Raw genomic sequence first — 10,936 nt, 5'->3', positions numbered from 1 at the left:
TCGAACCTACAAACATTGAGTTCAAGAGATTAATTTGTACCGAGCTTTGTCGTTTTCTTTTCTATTTAAAAAAATCCTTCGCTTTTATAAGATTTTATAAGGCTAGTAGCTTGTGCAATTACTTCATTAATTGTGCCTGTACCTGTTTACGAGTAGTACTTGACTTGCCTCATTAAACTCTAAATTAAAATTCAGAGATGGAAAAAGTCCTTGTACTGAAAGTAGAAGTAAAGTCTCTAGTCTTTGAAATAAGTCCAAGATCTATAAAATTCAGGCTCAAGTCCTGTACGATCTGTCAGATTTTATTTGAGTTCATATAATGTCCATAAATCATACTTCAATTGATTTTTTTCATAATGAAAGATACTGAAATGAGTACTTTATATGCTGTAAAATAATTGAAATATCTGTGAGAAAATGTTCCATTAAAAAATATATTGTAGTTTGTATTGACAACTTTTGTTAAAAAGAATGTAAAATTCAAGAATGTCTCAAGACCAATTCAAGATGCGTCTCTTTGACAGTGAAATCCAGTCGATTCGAAATTCTTTAAAGTAAGGACTCGTATGTAAGTCGAGTCATAAGTATTGAGTCCCTAGAGCTATTCAATGAAAATAATGAATCAAAATTAAAAAATACACGCTTGATACTCTCTTTCATATGTAGTTGTCGTTTATCGTTTTATATGATTAAATTTGACATAATATTAATTATGACTCAAAGATGTGGACTGTAAATCGAGTACAACTTTTATCTTATTAAACTGCGACTTCATGTTCGACTCAAACTCAAAGAGGACACAACATTACGTCACTAACATAAACATTTATATTGCATTGGGTCGTCAACTGTCAATTCTTCTGCTTCTTTCTCCCTTATAAGTGTTATGAACGTTGTTTGATTTTAGTTATTGTAATTTGTAAACAATAATTACCTTAGTTGGGAATAATTGGCTGGCTACCAACTGATTTCGGGTCGGGTTTCTGTTTTTTTGTAAGAAAGGTTGTGTGATACAGTAAAGGTAACGACGTTAAAAAATAATTGGGATTCTACTTGGATTTGAACAGAGATATTCTAAACTTGACTTCGAAACAGCTTTGTTATTATGTTCCCAAATAAATAATAAATTTCCATTGTTAATTTTCCAGAAACTTTATTTGACCATAAAGAGTAAGTTATATTCATGTCATGACATAATCCAAACGAAAAGTGATTCAAAAATTAGTTTATGAATGTATTGGATAACTTTTGTTATTTGATGCTACAGATTGTAAAAGTACATCCCTGAACCTACGTAAATTACAAACACACACAAAAAAAAAATGCAGATTGCAAAAACGTAATTATGTAAATATAATAATTAATTTAACCTTAAAAATAATCGACATCAAATATGTAAACACAACTTTTATGATTATTGTGCAAAATAATTATAGGATATAAAAATATACATATGAGAGATATCTAAATCAGTAATTAAAAAGTCAAACTTAATTCATAATGCAGATCAGAAAACACCCTATAATAAAATTGTGAAATACATATAGATGAAGCTCCATTTCATAAAATTAGCCTACACACATTATTGGAAAATTTGATTAGTGAGTAAATCTCTTGTTAAATTAACCAAATTTATATATGTATATATATATATGAAAGTCCAGACAGTCACAAAATCAATGTACATTGTTTACATGGAACAATGGGTACTATAATATGTAATAATAATAATTTATGACAAGTGAGGGAATAGTTAATTATTTTATTTGATTTTGAACATCTAAAACATAGATTCATGGTTGCTTAATTCAAATAATCATTTATAAAAAATAAAAAAACTCAAAATTCTGCTAGAGTTGTCACTGATTTGCAAATTAAAGTCAACTAAAAAAAGCCTGTCACATAGTTTCTTCTTTCATAACTCAAGTAATAAATATATGCAGATCCAAAAATTATATTAAATTGTCATTTGAAGAGAGACAACGATGCTCAAAGTGATATATGACAAAGCAATAAACCAAGTAGTGAAAAGGTAATCCTGTGATCAAATTTTCTCTATATTAAGTTTTTTGTTCTCTTCATGGGTTGAGGGCGCCATGAATTAGTTTTTAATTACCTGCAAAATCTTTACGAATTCACTCTTTTAATTGAATTTATAAGTGGAGTTCTGTAAAGAGAAGCAAAGATTATATAGTAACATCATTAGTCGTATCTTACAATAGACAACTTACGGAGGTTTTCGTCAGATTCTTTTATATCTTTGGGAAGAGTTATATATCTAGATACATATTTGGCGCAATACATTTGGCTATATACCATTTGTTGTTAGGTCATTTAATTAAATTATACCAAATTGTTTTAATGGAAGGGATTTTACTCTACCATTTCGATACTTATTGAACTCACAATAGGTTCGAGCCTTTCTGCTGTATTTTCAGATTAAGAAATACTCTTAATAATAGGGAAAAAAGTGTTCGAATAGGAAAATTATTTATGGGTTCTCCATTTCATAGATGGAAGCAATTACATTTTATTTGATATTGTTAGTTACTTGACAACAAGTCTTGTTAATTAGATGTTATTGCCTTAGTAACAAATCTGTAACAAATAACACCGTTCTATGAAGATAAGGTATAAAAAATAAATGCTAGTCTTTTATTTAGAGGAAGACTTAGCAGGATAATTACTGCAAAAAGGATCACACATCCGGTAAAATATACAATAGTTTCTTACAAAATCTTTTGAAATATCATACTGTTCAACTAGCTTAGAATAGTTTTGGATGGGGGACAGTGTGGTCAAGAATCTTGGAATATAAAAGGAATGATAAAAAGGGAATTACAAATTCAGTGAAGCTTCGAAAGATATAAGCTCATTTTAAGAGAAAGTGGTTAAATTCAACATTACATATACTCAAAGAAATGACAATAACCATTCGACTCAATTATTTGGTCAATACTTCAACCAGGAGAAAAATATAATGTTTAGGTCAAGGTTTTAACGGTCATTAAGGTTAATTTTCGACATAAGAATTTTTAATTTTCTTTATTGGTTAAAATACATGATCGTAACCAAAACTTTTTCTCTCAGGAGCATGTTTGATAGATCATAAGGCTAGTTAATTCTTTAAAAATACTATAGCAACACCAAGTCATTTTTTATTTATATATTTTGTCGGAAAGTAATTTAGGATAACTTGACATTTTATTCAAATTTAAAATTGTATTTAAGAGCAAAATAAGAAAACTGCTTATAAACAGACCATAATCAAGAAAGCGTAAATATTATAGTATCTAAAATTCAATACATCTTTTTTTTTTTTTACAAATTTAGAAGAATACCATTTATTGACAATTTTATCTTATTTGTCAATAATCTTGAATACGTCTAATTTAGTTTATTTTTCTTGTATAAATTAGTGTTATATTAATTTAAAGTTGTACGTGTGTAAAAAAAAAGTTATTCAAGAATAAGTAAATGAAGAAGGTTCATATATATATAGAATCGAAAGCATACATCCCAAATGATTACTTAAAAGATTTTTATTAATTTAAAAGCTTTTGTTGCTGACAGAGCATTTGATATATATTTATTAATTCAATTTATTTAACATCGTTGCCAATGAAATGTGAATCAGCGGAAAATTGTTAAAATTTATAATATTGTAAATCTTAAAATGTCATTCAAAAAAATTTATTTAAGTAACTTTTATCACCTTTTTTTAAAATTTTGAGTATATTTTTATTTCAACAGATGATGTCCTATAATCATCTTTTCTTTAATAATACGATATCTTCATTGCTACATCGTAAAAAATAGCAATTGAGTAAAAATAGGATATTATACTCAATAATGTAAAATCTAATTTTTCAATTATTTGATCGCAGAAATAAAAACTTCGAACTTAATCATAAATTTGTCTTAAATTACTTTATGTAACAAATTATTTGTTAGACTCAAAAACATTATTGTTGTCATTGTTATATTAAAATTTTTGGGAAATTAATGAAAGCTGATACATATAGGCAGATAATGTTTTTTTCTAAAAAGTTCGTCACATCAAAGATGTCTAAAAAATGAGGCCAACAAATCCATATCACAATATTTAATCATGTGTTAACTACTCATTCAGAGATCACAAGGCGTGTAGGAACAACCAAAACGACTGTTTACAATGTTAAAAGGAGGATAGATGGCATTTATGGACATTCTGGTTCTAGTGGAAAGCCTTCATCAGACTCCAATGTTTGAAAGACACCACTGATTTGGCTTAAAACTGGGTTTTTACATGACAGGTACTGACAACATGAATATTCTGAAAGAGAAAATCAAACCATGGGTGCACTACACTTTCTCAGAAGGGAACTATATCTTAAAGCAGGATGGTGCACCCAAATATTCCACCAAAAAGGTCCCAGCCGTTCTGGGAAGATGATGTGCCATTTTGGTGTAAGTTCATATGCCCTTACACCAAATACCCAGAGCTCAATATTTTGGACTATGTATATGAATGCAAATTGACATGAAAGTCAGTACAGTTCACCAGTCAAAAATTGATTTTCTATAGAAACAATGTACCCAACAGTCAATTAAGCATGATGTTTGAGGCCTATATCAAGGCAGTCGCCAAGGGCTTCCTGAAAAGATTGGGGGATTTTTATGGATCTAATTCAAGTAATATTGAGTGAAACAAATAGATTTCAATACATTCATTTTATACCTTTTCCTGTTGCTCTTGATGAAGCCTGAGTATATTTCTTTCTTCAATACACCGGGTACAGTCGATTTATCTTTTACTGAACTAAATATCAATTTTATTTTCCAAAGTGGTTGTAATAATTCAAAAAATCATAAAAATAATATGATTATTATATATCACGGGGAAGCGAATGATATCGCCTTCCCATGACCAATCAGTGTTACAAAGATTGGGAATCTTCATTTTGAGCACTCCATACCGGGTGGAGGAGGAAATAAAAATTGGTATTAGTCTTTTTCTTCCTTCATTGCAATTTATACTAATCTGGTCAGAGAAGTAGCCTTATAAACTACCAATGGAACCACAAGGTTCTTGTAAACATTAATTCTTTTTTGCAGATTTAAAGATTTGCAACCTCTAATTTTCGATTGAACTTTTTGATTCAGGGTCAACCAATTGCAATCCGCCTGACCACCTTTTTCTTAGTACTTCCATTTGGTTTTTAATAGGGTTTTTCTTTTATCTGTGGACACCATGTGCCATAAGGAAGAATCCCTGTTTTTTCTCTATTTATTTTTAGACTTGATTTCTCTCCGAATTTCGTAAAGAAATTCATGACTATTTCAATCCTAAGGACCAATGACTTTTCAGAATTTGCTTCAAACGTAATGGTTATGCCATCTGCATATAAATCAATAACATGTTTGGTGTCGTGAAATTGTATTCCAAAGCCTCCATACTTTTTTATGATGGATTCGGACAAGCTTTTTAACGCCAAAATGAAAGTAAAGGAGCCGAAGGATAACCTTGGCGGCAACTTCTTTTCAAATAAATACACTCACTTTCATTTTCACCTAGCCTCACAAAAGATGTTCCATTATAAAGCATTGCACAAATGGGATTAAAATATTTTGTTTGGTAAAAAACTTCTCACCGCTTTAAGAAATAAATATTGTGATACGGAGTCAAAGGCCTTACTAGAATCTATTACAATTATTCCTCCAAAAGAGTTCCATTTTTGTACCAATTGGATTCCAGTCTGAATATTTCGAGAAATATTCCTCTTCTTCAAGAAACCTTTTTGCTCTGCACCAATTTTCCTATCAAAAATAGGTTTTATTTTAGAAGCTATGATAGCTGAGAGGATCCTATATGGTTCATTGAGGATGGTGATCAGTATCCATTGATTTATATCTGTTCCATTCAAATTAAAAAGAAATACAATGATTCTTCATGATTTCAGCATTAGGATGGTGGTCACTCGGGATATCTACATTTAAATCTCCTAAAATTATAAATGGTAGCACCTATTTTTTACATTCATTAATTATTGCTTGAAAGAATGGGAAGCACCTCTGATTTGGGCCTTAAGCATTAACCAAGTTTAGACTAAAATTTGGGAGCAGAATCAAGATTTTATGCCAATTGCTCATTCTTTGGTACATGTTGGACTACGCATATTCTTCAATACAAATGTAAGTACTCCTCTTTCATAGCCAGATCCAGGAAAAAAAAATAATATTTTGGCAAACAGTAACGGCAATTAACAGTACATGTCGAAAATACAATTGCCTTAATATCTTGCAACCACAAAATATCAGGTTTTAAGGAAAGTAAATTTTTTATCATAGCATTTATCATAGTATTTTAAGAAATTATTCTGTGAATTCCAAAATTTCTCAAAAACTCTCTGGAATACTACCACAAAAGTAAAGGTCTATGCTGGTTTGTTTTTGTGAATTAATTTTGAAGGTTAATTACTGTTGGAAATTCTGTTTTGAATTTGATAAATTGTCGTGAGATAGTCCAAAGTCAGGAATAGTTCTTTTGATTACTGAACCTGACCGCATTCTATTTTTCACTTATTTTCATGTACACACACATTGTATGAAAGTGTACATAAATGAACCTACTGTGTTTAAAAGCGTTTACACTTTGATTAAAACAGGAAGTAGATGCCTTATATATGAAGATTGTACAATCTACTCGCATATGTATGTATATAATTTGAATAAACTGATAATTACTTCTTCTTCACAAATAAATAGAAAAAAAACACATTATGGGCTATAAATTTTGTTTTTTCATGTGTACAAAAATAACATAATAGACGTTTAAATATACATATAATTAAATAATATGAAATGAAGAATAATATCCTAAATACAAATCTCCGTCATCCTCACTTTGTACATTATATGGTTTGTATAAAATAAGGCCCAACCTGCTCTGAAATAAGAGCTATAAAATGTCTACAAAATAGGATTTGTCTATAATGCATTCATACTGAGTGATATTTAGAATTTACTCAATATGCCATCCTTAGGCACGGATCACAGCCTTTTAAAAATACTAGTACAACTGGAATGTACAACTGCTTGAAGCTGGTTCTTGTTGACTCGAATAATAATGGGGTTCTTCTCTATCTTGTAGAGGTGGGCAGAAGTAACTGGATAATATTTTCAAGTAGTTTATATAACAGTAGATTACATTTTAATACAAAATTTATAAGATATATAATTTAACTTGAACAATAAGCTGTTGTATCATTCAATATGATCACGCTCGGCATTGATCAACCACTGCAAACGGGACATAAAGGCTAACCAGGGTTTTGTTGTATCTTCCTAGTTGAAGGGGGACATGTTCCTTTTCGGTGAGAGCTTCAGGGATCTTAAGGAGCTATGACGATGTTCGTTTACCTTTCTTCTAAGCTCTAAACCCAACCAGAAATCACAAGGGTTAATGTCAGGGCTGTTGGGAGGCCACTCATTAGCTTTGATAACGACATGGAACTGGCTGACAAGGCTTTGAGGTTTTTTGACAGTTTTGGCAACGTAACAAAGCTGCTTCATGGTGAAACTGAACAGATTCAGTATAAAAAAGTTATTATCTATAGACAGTATTTTCCGGTGAAGTTAGAACTTAGAAAGATAAAAATTAAACACCCTTGATAAATAAAAACAATTAGAAATATGTCCGGATACTTACATACCCACCCATGTACACTGCATGGTTAATCAGGGGAAAAAGGAAGCTAAATAATATTTAGGCCAAAAATGTTCAAGATTAGACGGACACCACCCCAAGACAGTTTTTGTATTGTGAGTAGGTTTTCCATCCTGTCAAGAATAAGTTCCTAAAATTACCTGCTAGTCCTTTAGTCTTCAGACAGTTTTTTTTCAATCCTAACTACTTAAATAATACAGAAAAAAATTTAATTTTTGACATTTTACGGTTCTAAACTTGGATAAGGAACAAAATTAAACTTCCTAATAAAACTTCGAATAGCTTAAAAATTGAGAAAAAGATAAAACAAATTATGACATAGTAATTTATGGCAACCTTGAGTGTACATCATTTTGGTGAAAATTAGGAATATATTCTTCTGTAAAATGACCGTCAATGAGTTGACCATGTAAAAACACAAAAGAACGAACACAATAAATGCATTTATCCTTATAAGACAACCAAAATTTATGGTCGGTATAAAAAAAAACATAATAATTCACTTTTAATGACTTCAACACTCAACATTGTAATTATAATCATGACAAGATTGCATTTTGGAAAAAAATAAAAAACCATAAAATGTCAACTAACCTCATTAAAAAATAGAAATCCTCAAAAATATTGCTGAATATTTACCAATTTACGAGCTATTTGTGTTTATTTACTAGAGTTTAAATTATATCTGAAAATTATAGCGTTAGGCAGGACCACAGGAAGCTTTAAAGTGAACACAGTCTGAGACAGATTCGAATTAATCATCAGTGTAGAAAGAATAATTTAAATGTGAACTTTTCATCGTCTTACAAGTTAGATTTAATCCATACATATTGAAACCCTGAATGTGAATATGCACAAAGATATGTATTGATAAAAGTAAGTTATTAAAATATGGCGATAGAAACATGAGATTCCACACTAAAAAAATTGTAGACATTTTTGTGATTATTTGAATTAGGTTTTTTGAGTGGGTGTCAAAGATTAACATCAACAAAGAACAGTTTTTCTTATATAAAGACGAAAATGCAAGTCGTGTGGCTGAAAATGTTAATACTGTAACAGCCAATCATTTGCGATTTTGGTTTTGTTGATTTTGTTGCAGTATTTTGATGTCAAAGATGCACAACGATCTGGAAGGCCAATTGTAGAATGTGAATAAAGTCATGGATATGCTAAAGTCCGACCGTCATGTAAGTACTATTTTGATTGCCAAGAAGATAAACATTAATTGAAAAAAAAAATCCATGAAATCCTAATGGATTTATTTTTACTTAACCTTATATCTATATTGCCCAAAAAAGCAATATCTATCGATGATCGATGTTTTAGATCATGAAGTGTTTTTTCGAATACAGAAGCACATAATACTTATGATAATATTTAAGGATACAACTTCAATTTGGTCAAAATATGAATAACTAAATAGTTCAATACAAATTTGTTACATTTGTGCGGTGAAGTATTCTTAAATTGATTTCTCGAATATAGTACACAAAACCTTTCAAATTTACATAATTTAGGGGGCAATTATCCATCGGCCTTGCATTTTCTTCGTATAGGCTAGAATAATCGAATGGGGAAAAAAATGTAATCGAGTGTTGTACAATAGAATTTAAATTTGTAAGTTGGGAATTGATTTCATTGTCGTAAATCTTTTTTGTTAGGAGGAGTATAGAAATGGATGTACCATAAATATATGTACAACATAGATACAATAAATATCTGGACACAAAAACCTCTATTATCCATCCTACTCATTTGTGCTACTTTGGTCAAATGCAGTTGATATGTACCAATAAATGCTAATACATTTTCAAAAGAGACGTAGGAGAGAAAACAATTCCACAAAAGGAGAGATAGATGAACCCCTTTCAAGTGGGGCCTACAAAGTACATAATACACACGTGCTTTACTGCCTTACAGAAATTATTGAAGGCTGTTATTATGTAAATGTAGTCACATATGTATGTATAATAAATGGTGTACGTTGGGCACATGCATAAATGTCCAGTTAGATAACTATTATTTAATAGGCGTATCACAATCAACGTTGAAAGACAATGCAAGTTACATATTTTAAACAACATTTATTCTACATGTCCTACATTAACTAGCCTGAAACACAGCCTCGACTCAGAGCCTAAACCTGGCTTCAATGTAAGACTCGCAAAATCACTAATTAGAAGTCTATGTATTTTTATCCTCAGGCTACTAGATTGTTACACTCCCTCCTCGATGGCCTACAGTATACTCGATATCTTTACTGACTGAGGAAAAATGGGACAGTTTGCAAAACCTTAATAGTGCATGAATAGACTAAAAAATATATATTATCTTCTATTAGGTTTGACAGTCTGTAATTTGTTGGTTAAACTAGTTGTTTAAAATGGCGCTTGCTATGAATAATTCTCACAATGCCCTTTATGTGAGCGTTACATACCTTTGTTTTGTTAAATAATATTATCTTTCAGGGAGTTTTATTATTTTTACTCTATCCCTTTTTTACAAATTAATATATGTAAACAAGGGTCTTGTCCCATTGACAGCTTCCTCAGTATATTTGATCCATTTCTTGGTGGTAATGACAATCTTTGTTCCTTGGACTCTCTCAGTTCTTAATTCAGTATTTTTGGGATGCTGTAATCATCGAACAGAGAAGGCATTTACTCCAACCATCTTGTTAATGTCATGTTTACCCCAACACTCAATAAAAAAATCATAGATTCAAGTTGTTGTTTTGTTTTGCTGCTCAATCATTTTCACTCGTCAGGTAAAACTTTCGAAAACGAAGCTTTATTGCTTTTAGATTATATTTAAATAGATTTACCATATATTTTTATATTATTTTTGTTGCAAAATATCAACAATTTAATCGTACATTTATGCTTACGCACTCTCTACATTGTACAATACCAAAAAATGATAGACTTGCATTGTTCGTGAAATAATATAATAAATATATATTCAATAATTAATAGAGTCATTAAATCCAATGTACCCTTTAGAGTTACAAAAAGTCATTAATTGTCACTTTAAATTACTATAAAGATACGTAGATAATAGTATATATGTTTTATGTTGGGATTGGTCAGAAAATCCTAGTTCTGAGTTAATATAAAAACAAAATATTATAGCCCTGATTTTTTAGAGACAGCATATCAGCTTTAAATATTGGAATTTTTAAAGGTGCTGCGAGAAAACAACCTTGACATGCTGGAATACCTATGG

The sequence above is a fragment of the Lepeophtheirus salmonis genome, chromosome 5, assembly GCF_016086655.4.
Source record: "Lepeophtheirus salmonis chromosome 5, UVic_Lsal_1.4, whole genome shotgun sequence".
In the NCBI taxonomy this organism is placed as follows: domain Eukaryota; kingdom Metazoa; phylum Arthropoda; class Copepoda; order Siphonostomatoida; family Caligidae; genus Lepeophtheirus; species Lepeophtheirus salmonis.
This window is presented reverse-complemented; position numbering follows the sequence as displayed.